Raw genomic sequence first — 17,504 nt, 5'->3', positions numbered from 1 at the left:
GGCCAAACCTCCCACACTCCATTAAAAAAAAAGAGTTACTGCAGGGGGGCCACGAAGTTATTGTGAACTTTTCGAAAAAATGCTTCAAAAAATGTAAATGTCTCGACTCTGTACAAATGTGTTATTAACCCCTAGGCTCATTTTGCGCCAGAATTGTCCTTTAAATGGAAAAAGCAAACTCTGTTTGGTAGTGTTCTTAGAACAGTCTGTATGAATGAATTGCAGTGTGAAACAAACACTGGTTATTAGATTTGATCCTGACTATTCTTCTCCAGCTCTAATTAATAATTGAGCTTTTGTTAGAAACATTCATGAATTGAAAATGTATAATTGTTTGTATAATCAACTTACATTTAGCTCTAACACACATACTTACCCCACCAGACATGCCACCAGAGGTCTTTCCAAAGTTCCTAGATCTCGAACACAATCAATACAACGTACAGTATTGTATTGAGGTATGGATGCATGGAACTCACTTTCGGCTGGGATTGCTAAAGCGCACAATAAATCAAGCTTTAAAAAACAAGTAAAGCAACATCTAAGGGCCATCAGCCTGTAACCACATTTTGTAACTACTTTTGTACGTTTTATGTATAGGAATATTTATATGTATACAAAGATGTTGTAAGATTTAACTTTTCTATATTCAGTGCTTACATATGTAGTGTAATATTTACAAGAGTATATGAAGAGGAACATGTGTAGTTATATTTGCAAGAAAGAATAATGCAAGTTCTACTGCTCTTATTTTTATATAATGTTGCTGTTTTGTCTGAAAACATCTTATCTGTTGAGATGTTTTATGTAATGTGGCTTTTTGTCTGAAAATGTCTTATGTGTTGTCATGTTTAATTTTTTTTGTGTCGGCCCCAGGAAGAGCAGCTGATGTTCTGCATCAGCTAATGGGTACCTTTTTATAAAGAAAAGAGAGCGATGCGAAGGCCTGTACACTTTCCTCTCCATCTGAGTCTTTGTTCAAATACCCACACTCACATCTTGATCTCACACACAAGTGTACACACTCTCTGTTATGTTGAGAGCTGGGATTATGATTATTTGGGTTGTATTACTCTGTTGCAATATTTGTATTTTTCGGAGTGCGTTGTAGTGTAATTTATATTCTTTGGTGCACAGATGCTTGCTTTTCATTAAAGATTAATGTCATCTTGCACTGTTCAGGAACTGAAAAGAGAGAGAAGACCAAAAAAGAAATAATAATAATAATAATAATAATAATAATAATAATAATAATAAAGAAAATAAATTTATCTGGCAACTTCATGTGGTCTCATTTTTTTTCTTATAAATTTTATTGAACTGAAAGATATTGATATTACCCCATTATCCAAGGTATTCCTAAGTTTGAAGCCACGTGTTTGTTCGTGGATAGTGGTGTTTTTCTGAACTAAAAACCTTGGCCTTTTGCCTTAAACAACATCGACAAAGTCTGCCTTTCTGCAAGGTCTTAAAGGTTCATTAATCCTGATTATTTACATTAACTATGACTCACAATCAGTATCCTTGCCGTCTAGCAAACATTACAAATGCATTTCCTTCCTCCTAAAACATCTGCATTGTTGACATCCCTCTTTATCATGCAGGGTTGAAACAAAAGATACAATGTAACTTTATTGGGCAATTACGCACCTTCAATTAATGTCCACAAAAAGTACTGTTTTTGTCCCTGACCGGCTCAGATTGTTATTCTAAGTGTCTAACAACTTTAATGAAAGCATGTCTATAAAGATAAAGCTTTTTTGTTAAAGAGTAAGATCCTTTTTGTTTAACATGAAACGGCCCTGATATCGCTTTTCGCCAAACCTACCACACTCCATTTAAAAAAAAAAAGGTCCATCTCTGTAGGGATCATTTCTATAATGTAGGCAAACACTTAGAATAACACTCTGATCATGTCAGTGGCAAAAACAGCACTTTTAGTGGATGGAAATTGACGATGCACATTTGCCCCTATAGCGGAGATCTTCAACAGGGGGTCCGGGACCCCTAGGGTGTCCTCAGAGTTACCGCAGGGGGGCCACCAAATTATTGTGAATTTTTCGAAAGTTTTTTTTCAAAAAATTTAAATGTCTTAACCTGAATCCAACATATTATTAGCAGATATACATTTGTGTGATAAATCTATTTGTGAAAAAAAAGGGATAGGCTTTCTAGGTAGTCACTAAGGTAGCCATATACAGTTCATCCTGAGGTTTCACGGTGTATGTTCAACATTAAAGCTTTAATGCGTAATTTTTTGATATTAATGAATGTCCGTTACGTTCAAGCCATTGTCAAATGAGTTGCTACAAAGCTAATTAAGACTATCAGCTCCACACAACTCTCTCTGGATTTCTCAGCATGGCTATGTTCAGAAGATTGTGGCGTCCGGTGACTTTCCCGCGCAGAAACTGGAGTGAAGATAATGACCTCTTCTGAAAAATCCATCATGTTTTTTTAATCCTCCGTGTCCTCCTTGGCTACTAGAAACTGCATGGACGAGGGGGTGGGTGTGCGTGAGTGATCACGTAAGGTTAGTATCATGTGGACGGGTGTGAGTGGTTGCAGATTCTCCCGCCTTGCTTCGTCGCCAGGCAACCAGAGAAACACAGACTCACAGGCGAGGGGTCCTTGTCTTAAAACAAGTTCATCCCTCAACACTGGACCAATTTCAAAGATGTTTTGTTCACATTAGTCACTTGGACACCAATGTAAATGGAAAAACAGGGTCCAGGTTTTATTACCCTTTAACTATGCAGCTGCTTAACTGCTGAGTGAGAACACTGCTGCACCTTCTCTGCAGCATTTAAATGTAGGCTCTGGTTATGTTATAATTTGTCTGTGCCATACAATCATGAATCAATGTGAATGTGAGTTCTAAGAGCTCTATTGATCTCGCTGCAGAGCACGTAATTCTACAGTCTATCAGATATTTTCCTGTTTCATATATGTGGGATCAGATAAGACTCAGGTTTACAGATCTGCTTTATCTTTGCCCTCAGACTCCACAGAGTCAGATTGACACCAATTATAAACACTGGCTGATTTCAGATGAAAGATTCAAACAGCTGCCTCATGTGGGTTGAATTGCTTTAATGGGGCGGGTTTCACCTGATCGGGAATCAATAGGGAAAATGATCAGGACAGGTTGATTGAAGGCAGACAGTGTTATTTCAAGATCGCGGCACATCAGACCAGTGTCAGTGTGAACACAGTTCTGTGCTGTTTTTTCTACTCACTCTTTTTCACAGCCAGATATTTGGGCATCGAAGTATCTTTGATCATAATTTGAGGGGATTTCACTAAATGTATTGCAACATTTCTTGGAGGGCTTTATGAACTGATGATGTGCTCCGGCACTCACAGCAAGGCCCAACATCACCATTAATGATGTGAGGTGAATATACTCTGCTGACTAGAGTGCAATAGGTTTGCAACAGTGAGTTGTATGCACGATGTGGGAAAAACTGCAATTCTTCAACTAGATATTAATGACTTACTTATGAATGACTTATATGCAGTTAGAGAAAGATGTACTCAGTGGTGCCATTGGTTGCCCAGAATATGAAAGGGATAACGTAGCGCGAGCCAGTCATTTTTGCGAATTAGAACCCCGACAGGACAGCCTAAAGGGGTTCAATTCGCAATAATGACCGGCTTGCTCTACATTATCCAGGCTTATTACACGGGTTAGCACACAGCTTATTACACGGTTAACATGACGATTGTGATTGGTTTAAAGAAATGCCAATAAATCAGAGCACATTTTTCTCCCATCCTGTAATACTGTGTGGACTAGCCAGACTTTCCTCCGCAGCGCTGTGGAGGAAGGTCTGGCAATGCAAGACTAACATGCAGCCAACTAATGCTCTGTTTGCACTATTGCCACTGCTGTTAGGGATCCCCGTTTCCTCCATCCTCTCTCTCCCTTTGTGATCTACTGATCAGCGGTATGAGGTCAGTATGAGCACAACAATTGATTTCAAAACGATCTATAACAAAACTCTGTCCATGTCAATGGTCTGTTATACTTAGCAACGGTCTGTTATACATAAATAGCAGAGCGCAGAATGGCGTGATTGACTAATCAGAATCAAGTATTCAACCAAGCCATGTAATAAAATTGATTTAAAAAGCTCACTGATATAGTAAAGCGTCCCACCACCAATGGCAGCACTCCAGTTGGTACCCAAGCTGAAACGGCACAACTGTTTTCAGTGTCTACACATCAACTGACACGTCAACAGATTGTTACTCTACTACTAGTATTGCATTGCCAGACTTATCTCCACAGCGCTGTGTCGGCACTGGAGTATGGTCTAGCTACACCGCCTATCTGTTCTGGGATAGGGATTTGTATTTCTTTAAACCAATCACAACTGTTCAGGGGCGGTGCTTAGCCCTGATAGTGGAGAAAGCGAGAGCCCCGGATGTCAGGCTTTGTCCCACCAATGAGCATCCATTGAACCAGACTGATGAGACTGATAGCAACACCTATTACTTCCGGGTAGAAAACTGGTGCTTGATTTGAATTGCGGCGATACGTCTTGTTTTTTAAATGAATACAAGACAGAATAATAGTATAATCCTATACTATATTTATTGAATACAGTCCAGAGACGTCTCACTTTGGTAACCTAAAGAGCCAAGCATGGTAAGACATATTATATCATACAAATTAAATTTAAATATATGTGAGTGTTGTGTAATTTCTTCATTAAAAGCATGTTATTATTGTTATATACCTAGGGTAGTTATTCTAGATGTATCCACTTTATATTAACCATCAATACAACCAAATATTCCAATGTATTGCAGAAAAACAATCTAGCATGTTTATTTCTTGCAACAAAATAATGACGTTACTTAGGCAGTGACCAGGAAGTCACGTGTATACAGTATAGTGTTGGTGTTTTCACATTAGTGGAGGTTGTTAGACCAAACACACATGCAAAATTAAATTGTACTGGTGGAATGTCTAAGTTTGAATCTGATCAAACTCTTACCCTATCATTATCCTACAGTGATTATTTTGCAGATAAACCTAATAACCCCCACGTTCCCTAAAGAAAAGGAAAGAAAAGAAAGAAAAAAGAATGATGAAAGGGATCCGTGACATATGGCTGCCTTCAGAGAGCAGTTATTCCCATCACTAATACGTGTTGGGGAATGTGGGGTAGATATCAAGGTTTAAATGAGACAAATTAAAGATCTAAAAGATGTGGACCTTTTCAATAATGGAGTTTAATTTGTTGGCTATTTATAAATAGTACCGGAAGGTAGATGTTTTATGTTGCCTCAGTGAGTACCAGGCTGGAACTCTGAACGTTTCAAACGTTTCAAACTTTATAATAATATTAAAACAGCATGACCCTGTATCGTGTGTAAATAAAGCAAATTATTATTCATTATCCTCCCAGTCATTGAAGTTCCTTAAGTAAAAATATGTAAGTACCAGCAGGAAAATGAACTTAAAGTATTAAAAGTTAAAGTACCTTAGAAACTGGAAACGATCAAAAGACTAGTGTGTTTAATCGGCTAATGATTTCAGCCGTACTTGTAGGCCGTTATATTGTTGGGTAGTTTAATTTATAATAAAACATCATATTTTATGAACTATGTGTGTTTTGTGTGCAACAATCTAAAGCTACATCTAAATAATTCTAAATCTAAAGTAACTAAAGCTTTCAGTGGAACAATATTTCTCTCAAGTAGAAAGTGGCATGAAAAGAAACGACTCACGTCAAATTTTTCACCTAAGTATAGAACTTGGGTAAATATACTTTGTTACGTTCCACCACTGTGACTGAGGAGCAGCAGCGAGCTCATATTGCGGGGCCAGCGCCTTGCATGGCGGCTCCGCCACCATCGGAGTATGGGAATGCGTGAATGAGATGCAAATGTACCATTGAATGTGTTGTTCTTAACGCAACCCGACAACGCTACAAGCAGCAATAATGGGAACCAATGACTTTTTTCCAATACTGGTGCTAAAACGATTCTTTTAAAACGGTGCCGGTGCCTAAACAGTGCCTGATACTTAAAAAAAAAAAAAAAAAAAAAAAAAAAAAAAAGAAGGAAGAGCACAAACCAACAGTCGGCGGCGACATTTAATAACTGCTTGTTAATTGCTAAGGCCACATGGTCAAAATTACATAATGTATAGTTAAGTTCAGTTAATGTAAGAACAATAACATAAAGCTTATTTCACCCATAAATTGCTGTTAAACGACAAAAACAACCATGAGATGGAAAAGGATATTTTACAATAACTTTGAATGCATCACAAGGCTTACCAGTTTCTACGGCAGCTGCAGACTGTTGTACGTCCCGGTGTTGGAATCCTCTACAGTGAAATACAGTCACACTTTACACCACTTAGCTAGCAGCACAGCATTTAATCGTGTTCAATCCAGCTTCTAGCCAACTGTGGGCTAATGTTACCTGCTGCCAAGTGAAATGTTAACTAGCGTCACATGCAGCGATGTTTCTGTTGCCTCTAACATCCGTGTCGGAGAACCAGAGGGCAGTGGCAACGAAATGAGACACCGAAATCACAGTTGCTATTTGGTCCGGTTGACAACGGTCGTTTAAAAACCGGTGCCATATTAGCACAAGGTGTTAGTACCGCGGTGATTCTCAAACTTCATGAGTCTTGACACCCCCCCAGAACAATGAGGTTGTTGTTCGCGACCCCCCCAAACCCCTCAACAACGAGCTGCAAACTTGCTCTGATTAATAGATGTAAACAAATAATTATTTGCTTTAAGGACAGTTTAGTTTAGTTTTTGTTTTAGCAGCTAGCCCCTGGCCTTGTCCAATGGGCGGCAGATCCTGTGGATTTTTGATGCGTTTGTGACCTTTTGGCTATGTTCACACTTGGCGTTTTTTTTTTTTAAGCTGTAGTGCGTAGTTTCTGTCGCCCCCATGAGGAATTCTAAGTAATAACAACAACACTGTTGGCGCCCCCAAAGTCGCGGGAAAAGTCACCAGACGCCACAATCTTCTGAACATAGTCATGCTGAGAAATCCAGAGAGAGTTGTGTGGAGACTGATAGTCTTAATTAGCTTTGTAGCAACTCATTTGGCAATGGCTTGAATGGAACGGACGTCCATCAATATCAAAACGTTACGCACTAAAGCTTTAAGCTGCCAGCGTCTGTTTTACATTGTAATCCTATGGAGTAAAATGGGTTTTTAAAAATAGTCCTGAGCGCTTTTTTAAATGCCACCGCCGACTTCTTTTTTGCAGCTCGGAGCGTGTTTTTGAAGTTGAAAAAAGTTCAACTTTTCTGAAAAAAAAAAAAAAAAAAACGCCCTTCGTCAAGTAGGAGTAGCTAGACCTTTCGTTATAACAACAAGAAAAAATGGAGTCAGAGCACAGCGAGTTATACGGTATGACTGGGTCCTCCCTGTACAGGGAACTCACTTTGTTTTATGTAACGTTAGCAGCACCTCTCTCTCTCTTGCTCTCTCTCTCTCTCTCTCACTCTTCTTTCTCTAGCACCTCTCCACACAGCGATCTAGCTTGGAAACTGTAGCAGTAACTGTTGGTATAGCAACAAAAGATGCTCTAGGCTGCTTTTTGGAATAAAAACAATGCCAGCTTTTTTTGGTTTCGCTACAAAAGCGCCCTAGTCAACGTTTTCTTCGCCGAGTGTGAACATAGCCTTCAGACCCCTTTCTCTGTTCCAGGACCTCCTGATCTACACATGACTCTCTGAATATAACACATGACATGTACCAAACACACACAGTAATGTAAAAACCATTCCCCGGTCTAGAATGTTATTTCATTTTCTTTCTCCCCAACCATCTGGCGACCCCCAGAAATGATCTTGCGACCCCCAGGTTAAGAACAACTGCGGTACCCAACCCTAGTCACATGTTGTTAGTGACAATTTACACAATAAAGTTGTGAAAAAAGAATAATGCCTGGAACCAAGGAAACAGCTTGTTCCGGGCACTGCACTAGTTCTGCCAATAGAGCAGATCTTCAGGCGTCCTGTGTTTGGAGCGATAATAAACTTAGTAGGCCTTGTTTTGGCTAACATCCCAGAAGGCCTCGGCCAAACACTAACTAACAAGAATGTCTGGTGTTATTGCCCATCAGTCTTTTTTTTTTTTTTTTTTTTTCATGCGCTATTTTGTTACTTATTTCCAACACTGTTGACGAGGAGAGAGGTTGTTATTTGGAAGCCATCAGCCATCTTCAATTGGTTTAATGAGGCTGATGTCTGTTCTCGGGGTGCAGGAAAAGGGGGGGTGGAGGGGTGGTTAATAACTAAGGCCTGGATGGAAATGAGACATCAGATATAGACATGGAAGCTGTAATCATCCAGACAAACCGTGTACAAAAACAAAAAATGATACATGAGTTCAGCATATTCCAGCACATCTCAGATGACCTGCTGTCAGCCATGAGCTGTAGGAATGAAAATAGACAAGAACCAAGACAGGTGAGAGAAAAAAGCAGTGGGGAATGTAATAGGAGATAAAAAAAAAAAAAAAAGAGTGGAAAAAGTGAGAAAGCAGTCACGTGTAGGAGAACCACTGACAGTGAATGGAATTGTGTTCTAAATTGCTGTGTTATTGGGTTTTGTCATACGATTTATTGAGGTTTTTTTAAGGAAAGTAGTGAGGAAATACCAGTCTGGACTGTTATTTGATATATTCGCACACACCTGGGATTGGTTAGTCATGTTGAGGGATTTCAGACTACTTCAAAGTAAGAATTTCAAAAAAACCCCAAAAATGTAAGGGATTCCAACTTCTTTGCCTCGGAGCATTATCATTTATCAACAAACAAACTGTGAGTTTGATGTTGGAACTAAAAAAAAAACACACACATTCACACACTATTACTGCAGGTGAGAAATTTACATTACTAATCTTGAGCTGACCTTCTACAGACTGAGCTGTCTGTGTCCAGCATCAGCTCGCATCTGAGCATGTGCTGCTGCTCATTCTTATGCAAAATAGACAGTCCTGTTACAGAAAAATGTCATGCATTTGAACAAGCATGTGTAAGAATGTGTTGATGGAGTATGCGTCATCACTAGTTATCTGTTAACTTCTGGTGGTATACAGCTATATAGCAGGGCGGTCAATCGATTTAAAAAATATAGTAATACTTTATTAAAAGGGTACATGAATTATCATGAATAAATTGGGGTGGACTTTGGGCTTTTTTCACTTTGTAAACCTATAACGTGCATAAAAAGATATATAACACAATAAAGGAAAGGGGAAAAGCCAAAAAGCATAATATGAGCACTTTAAGATCTTTTCTGAGTGATGCAATGTACATGTGTTCCCACCAGGCAGTAGAATGTGACTCCAAATGCGAGCGGATCTCACCTCCATGGTCTATATGCAAATAAACACATACATCATTTATGTACAGTTATGTACAATGTATTATACCAGTGATCCATTTCTTCTGACACCACCATGACCATGATATTGTTGATTAACATTGTTTAAGGAGCAACTTAACACCACTTTCAGTGGTTAAATGCAGGGGCGTCAAACTAGGGGGAAAAAGGGGACTGAGTACCCAAAAGATGTCAGAATGAATAGCTGTGGATGCGGGGAAGGGCCCATAGAAAATGCCTTTCTACAGGGCCCAGAATATTGTGCTACACCCCTGGTTTAACGTCTTACCTTGCTGCAGGGAGTCGGTACACGGTGACAGCACTTTTGGGTGTGGTTACAAGTGCTTTTTAATCTGTTGTTAAGTTACACTTTATGTTAAATGTGGCGGTAAAGAAATCCATGGTCCCCTCATGATGAATTATATTTTCAGTGTGGTGAACCATTAACACTACGTCTAGCGCCATCATTAGCTTAAAATAGCGTTAATAGTGCCAATTAGCAAATGTTAGCATGCTACAATGCTAATCTAAGATGGTTACATGGAAACATTAAACTTGCCAAACATCAGCATGTTAGCATTGTCATTGTGAGCAAGTTAGCATGCTGACCTTTAGCTCAAAGCACTGCTCAGAGCAGCCACAAGTGGTTTAAGAAGTTTGTATGGACGGCGTTTGACAAGTTTGGACACTTTTCGTTTTTGCTGTCACTCTCCGTTGGAATACACTGTTGGTGCTGTGAAGCCAAGCTGACTTCAGCTGACGTCCTCAAAATACAAGCCTAATTTAAATTCTGTAGATGGTGAGTCAAGATTTTTAATGCAAGAGTTTTCATCATTTTTTTGTCTGAGCAAGTAAGCACTTTGTACTTGTTTATGGAAGGCTGCCTGTTCAGTCTGAGAACTTATTAAAAAACTCATGAGAGCAATAAAAGCGCAGAATAGCGAAATCTTGCAGATAAATTAGATCCATCTTTCAACTTTGCTATCGTTAGCAATTTGGTATAGGAGTGTCTACGTATACTGTAGTATATTTTGTTTCCTATGGCAATAAATGTGTTTTCTAATTACAGCAAAATGTAGGTGTATGGTGTCCAAATAGTGTGCTCGTTTTCTTTGGTCTAATTTGATACAAAGAATGGCTTATTCCGTCTTATTAATGCTGTAAAAAAACCACAACCATAATGTTTTAGTGCCTCATTAGATACATTTTCTTCTCTTCTCGTCCGTGTTGCCATGTTTCCTGTGCGTTGCTGCATTCTCTACCTGTATGCTGTGTATGTGTGCTAAAAGGAGACAGGATATTTTAGACTGCGACCCCATTTCTGCATGTCACAATAACATACAGAGCAAGAATTCAGAGTGCAACTAGTGTTACATCATTCTCACTGCCTGCAATTGTGCATTTGAATGTTCAAATCAAAAAGTAACAAGAGGAAATTATAAATAGCATTTTGCTTAAAAAAGATGAAGATCCTGTTCTACATGGAAGAACGTGTATATCCCTCGAGACATTTTATTTTTTTCTGACACTGATGTGATACACAGCTAAAGCTCATTAAGCCAATCAAGCCATCGACAACAACTGTCAAAAGGTTTTAAAGCAATGCATCCTATGTGCAGCCTTCATCAAACTGATCCTGAAGGAATGCAACAGATTTTGGGGCAGGTGGCCTCTTTGTCATTGCTAATTGATGAGTAATGACAGGCAGCCTGTTGTAAAGTTTAGTTGTTTCTACAATGCCAGACACCATGTTAAGGCAAAGTCAATCTCGCATTGCCAGACCTATCTCCACAGCGCTGTGGAGTAAGGTCTGGCTACATCAAACATGCATCCTAGGATAGGAGAAAAAAAAAGGTTAGGAACTTGTTTTGATGGAAAATTTGCACCGCACAAAAAAAAAAGCCACATAAAACTTGTGAATGTTGAAAAGCTAAATTGCTAAGGCTGAACTAGATGCCTGGCATAATTGCATAAGAAGAAGGTGAAGTAGTGAGAATAGTTGGAAAAGTGGGAATGGTTTTAATTAGTATAAATTTCATTGAAATGTTGAATAATGTCAATAATGTATTGTGGTGTATGAGAAGTAAAAATCGTGGCCGTGAGAGCAAGTTAAAGAGAAAGTTATATCATGTTGTATGCTGTTGTAATAGTATACTGTTGTTGTAAAGTATATGGAATTCAGTATATATAGGGGCTTTGCTGTAGCTGGTTGTATAGCATGTATCTAATTTTAATAACCAAGCTGATTTTTAGGAGTGCCTGTGTTATTGTTGCCAGTAACTTATCCCTGACAGGGCGATATTTTTACAGTATTACCAGAACAGGTCTGCATTTTAATCAGTGTTGGGGAGTAACGGAATACATGTAACGGCGTTACGTATTCAGAATACAAATTATGAGTAACTGTATTCCGTTACAGTTACAATTTAAATAGTTGGTATTTAGAATACAGTTACATTTTAAAATCAATGGATTACATGACGATACTTCTGTTTCACGAGTTTATTCACTCTGAATAAATTAAGGCAACTTGATGCATTTTCCAGAAGCCTGATATGAAATAGAAAAAATAGCTATTTGCGTGATCAGTCACAATGGAGTCGGAACCGGCACGACAGAGCCAGGGCAGCAATAAGTTTCTATCTTGGAAATTCAAACAGCATTTCACATTAAAGAACGAACGGGGAGAATGAAATACAGCTAACTGTGCCGTGCCGCCTCTGCTTACCAGCAGCAAACCTCCTTTCAGCTCCAAATTACTCCACCTCCAACCTGAAGAAGCATCTTAAAGTAAGTTATTTTTTTAATTAGCCAAGGATAGTCGTCTGCTGTAGTTTTACTGGTCACCTTACTATTTTAACGCTGACGTGCGACTTTATATTCTCCTAGGTGCTGATGTACTAGCTCCAGAGCCGTTTAAAGACTATAGCCCCGTTTGACATGCTAACTAACGTTAGCTAAAATTAGCTTGTGGTAGCTTAGACCGCGGTTAGATTTTTGTAGTATGCAGTTCGGGACTACCAATACAATAATCTATCTGCTTGTTCAGGTACACATTCAGCTGGTTGGAATAAAAAGAACACACCAGTATAGGCCTGTTTAGTAAACTGGATGTGATGGTCGCATTCCTACACTTATAAAACGCAATTCAATGTGGAAGTAATCCTGAAGTAATCCAAATATTCAGAATACGTTACTCAGATTGAGTAACGTAACGGAATACGTTACAAATTACATTTGTGGGCATGTATTCTGTATTCTGTAATGAAATACATTTTGAAAGTATCCTTCCCAACACTGATTTTAATAAGATGTAACTTATGCAGTTAAGTGTAAGATAAGGCAAGTGGAGGGAACATGGGTATGCCATAAGAATGTAAAACTATAGCCCTTCATAAAAAAAAACTACTTTTTAATGCATTAACCATCCATTCATCAATCCTAGCATTTAATCGCACTTAATTTTACGGTGCACTAATAAGATGTAATAAGCCATACTTTTTTATCAAATTTGAAATAATGTAGTCTTCATTAGACAGTCAACAAACACAGTTATTAGACACCATATACCTAAAGTATGCTGTAACTGGGAACCACATGTAATGTCACATTATACCCAAAATATACTATACTTTCATACTATTATACAAAGGTATTAACTATGAAGAATTCAGAACTTGTTCAGAGACTTTTATTTATTTGCGGTTTACTCCCATACTATGCTGAGTTTCCAGTTACTAAGCTACCTGGCTAGCCTAGCTAGCTTGCTCTGTTTTTCATTATTGCTGTGAACGTTTCATTCAGAGAGAATGTAAATGAGATTGCTGTGACAACTTACAGATATTCATGCATTTGTTTTCTGTATTTTATTTCAGAAACTGTAACATATTCACCACTTTTCTGTACCATTTGTAACAAAACTGTTTGTACTACTCCAAATTTGTAAATTATAGGCTTAATAATGTGCTCTCTCGCAGGCAAACGACGAGGTGGAACAGCCCAGCGTCCCCGCTGTGAAACACCAGACACAAGCCAACTGCAATACACAATCAATCAATCAATCAATCAATCGATCAATAAATACATGTTAAAATATCACATGTACCAGATGTGTAGCCATGTTCATTACTAATATATGCAAATCTGTGCATCAATTAGCCATTTTTGTCTAGTAATACTATTTACTAATAACTAGTGATCTAGTAACAGCGACCCATCGTTACACCAATACAGCTTTAATAGGTGTCTTGGGTTAAGGTTAGATATGCAACACATTCTCACTCCCATCTCGTAAAATACAGACGCTTGGTCAGGTGACTTTGTCGATGTTATTGACGCTAAAAGTTTCCTTTAGCGTCATATAACACGCTTTAACTAAACGCACTTGGTTGGGACTATTGGCGTCCGTTTTGACGCAGTTGGGTTAAGTAACAGCTTGTGGGTGGGCTTACGTTTCCGTGACTCGCGGGAACGGGACGGTTGGGTTTAGGAAAAGGTTATGGGGTGGCTTACGCTTCCGTGACATGCGGGAATAACGGGACATTAAAGAAGAAAGCGGGAATAATGGGACAGATAAAGACACGCGGGACACGAACCCCTGTCTCCTGGGTGAAAGTCCTGTGATTGACCCATTCACCACCCTGGCCAACGTTCCCTATGCATTATTTCTTCCTTACTTACTACTCGCTAAACCCCGTGTAGCTGCTGCTCTCCCTGGAGTGAGAATGGGTTGAGATATATTATTGCATTTTACGGTTAAGATATGTTGTAATGTGTCACAAATAACCTTCTTAGAAATTCTCTCACTTTAGATTATGGTACAGTTCTGTTGCAATGTGTCACGAATAGCCTTCTAAGGCTACATCTACACTACAAACTTTTGATTTAAAAACAAATATTTTTTCTACGTTTATGCCTCACGTCCACACTAATACTGTGTTTCCGAGCCTCTAAAACAAAGACATTTGGAAACACTGCTGCCCCCATTTCGGTTCAAATACTCTGCGCTTGCTTTGTAGTCTGGATGACCACAAACGGAGACCTTTGGAAATGACGATTCACGTCAGTCAGGCTTATCGCTTAGGTTTCTTGTGTTGACGGAGATCGTTTTTTTTTCTCAGAACGCCACTTAAAAATAAAAACCTAGTAGTGTAGATGTAGCCTATGACAGTCTATTAAGATTTAACAGTGGGGAATAACAATGTATCTCATGTCAGATTATGGTACAGTTCTGTTGTAATGTGTCACTAAGTACCCATTAATGAGGATGTAACTGGGAAATAAAGATGCAATGCCTTGGCCTGTGGTCGGATAGTGACATGGCATTAAATGGTCTGATGTCTTAACTGATATGGGAATAGCTATCTATTACCACCTACAAACTCCACGGGAATGGAGAGAACATCCAGGCTCAAGGGACTGTATGATGTAGCAACCAGATGTGATTCAACGTGGTTTGACATTACTTAACGGTACAGTTTTCTTCTAATGAGCAATACTGTCAGAAAGTGAAACTATGTTAAATAAATGCCACTGAGATCTCAGTGTTTTGGCTGACTGTTATAAAAGCTATGTCCGATAGTTGGCTTCTAATTAGAGTATAATTTGGTATAAGAGTGTCTATAGTATATTTTGTTTCCAATGGCAATAAATTAGTTTTCTAATTAAAGCAAAATGTAGGTGTATGGTGTCAATTAGTGTGCTCGTTTTCTGTCTAATAAAAACCACATTTCTTTGGCCTAATTTGATACAAAGAATGGCTTATTGTGTCTTATTAATGCCGTAAAAAAAAACACAACCATAATGTTTTAGTGCCTCATTAGATACATTATCTTCTCTTCTTGTCCGTGTTGCCATGTTTCCTGTGCGTCACTGCATTCTTTACCTGTATGCTGTAGTTATGTGTGCTAAAAGGAGACAGGATATTTTAGACTGCAACCCCATTTGTGCATGTCACAATAACATACAGAGCAAGAATTCAGAGTGCAACCAGTGTTACATCATTTTCACTGCCAGACAACTATGCAATTATGCAACTGTGCATTCGATTGTTGAAATCAAAAAGTAACAAGAGGAAATTATAAATATATTTTTGCTTGTAGAAGATGAAGATCCTGTTTTACATGGAAGAACGTGAATATCTGACACTGATGTGATACACAGCTAAAGCTCTTTAAGCTGCTGCTGATACCAAGCCATCTATAAGAACTGTCAAAGGGTTTTAAAGCAATGCATCCTATGTGCAGCCTTCATCAAACTGATCCTGAAGGAATGCAACAGATTTTGGGGCAGGTGGCCTCTTTGTCATTGCTAAATGATGAGTAATGACAGGTATCCTGTTGTAAAGTTTAGTTGTTTATACAAAGCCAGACACCATGTTAAGTGAAAGTCAATCTCACATTGCCAGACCTATCTCCACAGCGCTGTGGAGTAACGTCTGGCTACATCAAATATGCATTCTAGGATAGTAGAAAAAAAACACTCTTGGTTGTTTGCATTTCTTTAAACCAATCACAATCATCTTGGGTGGCGCTATGACCCGGAGGCAGCGACGGTGGCTCTGCAAAATAGTCTCAGGGAAGGAACTTGTTTTGGCGGAACATTTGCTGTGACATCACCCACACTGAGCAGCCCCAGATAAAACCTGAAAAATCATAAAGAAGCACTAAACTTTTAACAGTGATAAAACAAAAACTGTATGTAAATATAAAATGGTAGAAACAAATATAGCACAAATGTCCTTAAAGAGCTGAACATTTTCATATTTGTCATGAAAAAGTCATAGTATAGCTTTTCAAAAATAGTCGTAGTATAGTAATGTATTTAGAAAAAAGTGATACAAAATGTCAAACAAAGTCTGGAAGAACATGCAAATTACACACAAAACAGCTAAGCCGATACTGGGTATTGATCCAGGGGTCAAAATCTCCACTACTTACTTGCTGGTGTAGTTAAAACAATGCTAACCACTGAGCCCTGCTGTGTAACAAAATAGAGTACGTTGCAAAAAGTCATAGTATAGTATGTTGAAAAAAGTGATGAAAAGTCATCGTATAGTATGTCAAAGACAAGCATGCAACCTCCACACATAAAGGCCCGTCCTGGACTAGATATCAAACCAAGGGTCACAGTCTGCGCTGCCTACTTGCTGGTGTAGTTGAAACATTGCTAACCACTGAGCCACCAAACAAAGTATGTTAAAAAAAATTTGATAATGGGCTCACCTGGTAGAGAGGGAGCCCATATGTGGGAGTTTGGTCCTCGGCGCAGTGGCCGCGGATTAAAAAAGTCATAGTATAGTACTTCAAAAATTCTCATAGTATTGCATGTTGAAAAAAGTGATTAAAAAAAGTTAGTATAGTATGTTGAAAATTCTACATGTTGTAGCATGTCAACAAAAGTGATAAAAGTCATAGTATATAAAAAGTCATGAAAAAGTCATTCTATAGCATGTCAGAAAAAGTGATGAAAAAGTCATAGAATATGTCGAAAAAAGTGATAAAGTCATAGTATAGCATGTCAAAAAAAAAAGCCAAGTATGTCAAAAAAATTCATAGTATATTATATCGAAAAAGTGATGAAGTAAGTATGGTATGTTGAAAAAAATGATGAAAAAAATCATAGTATGGTATGTCGAAAAAAATACGTAATTTAAAGGGCCAGTCTGGACTGGCTATCGAACCAAAATAAGTGATTAAAAAAAAGTAATATTATAGTATCTGAGATTAACTGAAAGAGCCCATGTAAACTTCCCATTGAAGAAGCCTAAAAAAAAAGCCTAAACAATAGGTGTTCAATATATCAATATAATGACCGTGAGCACCAGAAAGCATTTGCGAACAGATTGATATATAATTTGTGTGGATAAAGTTAAAAAAATGTGGGCATATCAGCGATTTGAAGAACTGGTACTCTGTGCTTTCGACCAGAAATGCTGAGGTTGTTTAAGGAGGCCTAAAGAAACACTAAACGTAATTATTGAGAACACAAACAGTGTAAAAGATATCAAAAAGCTGAATCATTGTCTTAGAGCTGAAGGTTCTGTGAATGGTTTAAAGTCTGAATGACGTCTGTAGGTGAAAGTATGTGGGAGCAGTAGCATTTAGAAGTGGAAGAAGCCTGAAGAGG

Source organism: Perca flavescens, chromosome 21 (genome assembly GCF_004354835.1).
Source record: "Perca flavescens isolate YP-PL-M2 chromosome 21, PFLA_1.0, whole genome shotgun sequence".
Lineage (NCBI taxonomy): Eukaryota > Metazoa > Chordata > Actinopteri > Perciformes > Percidae > Perca > Perca flavescens.
This window is presented reverse-complemented; position numbering follows the sequence as displayed.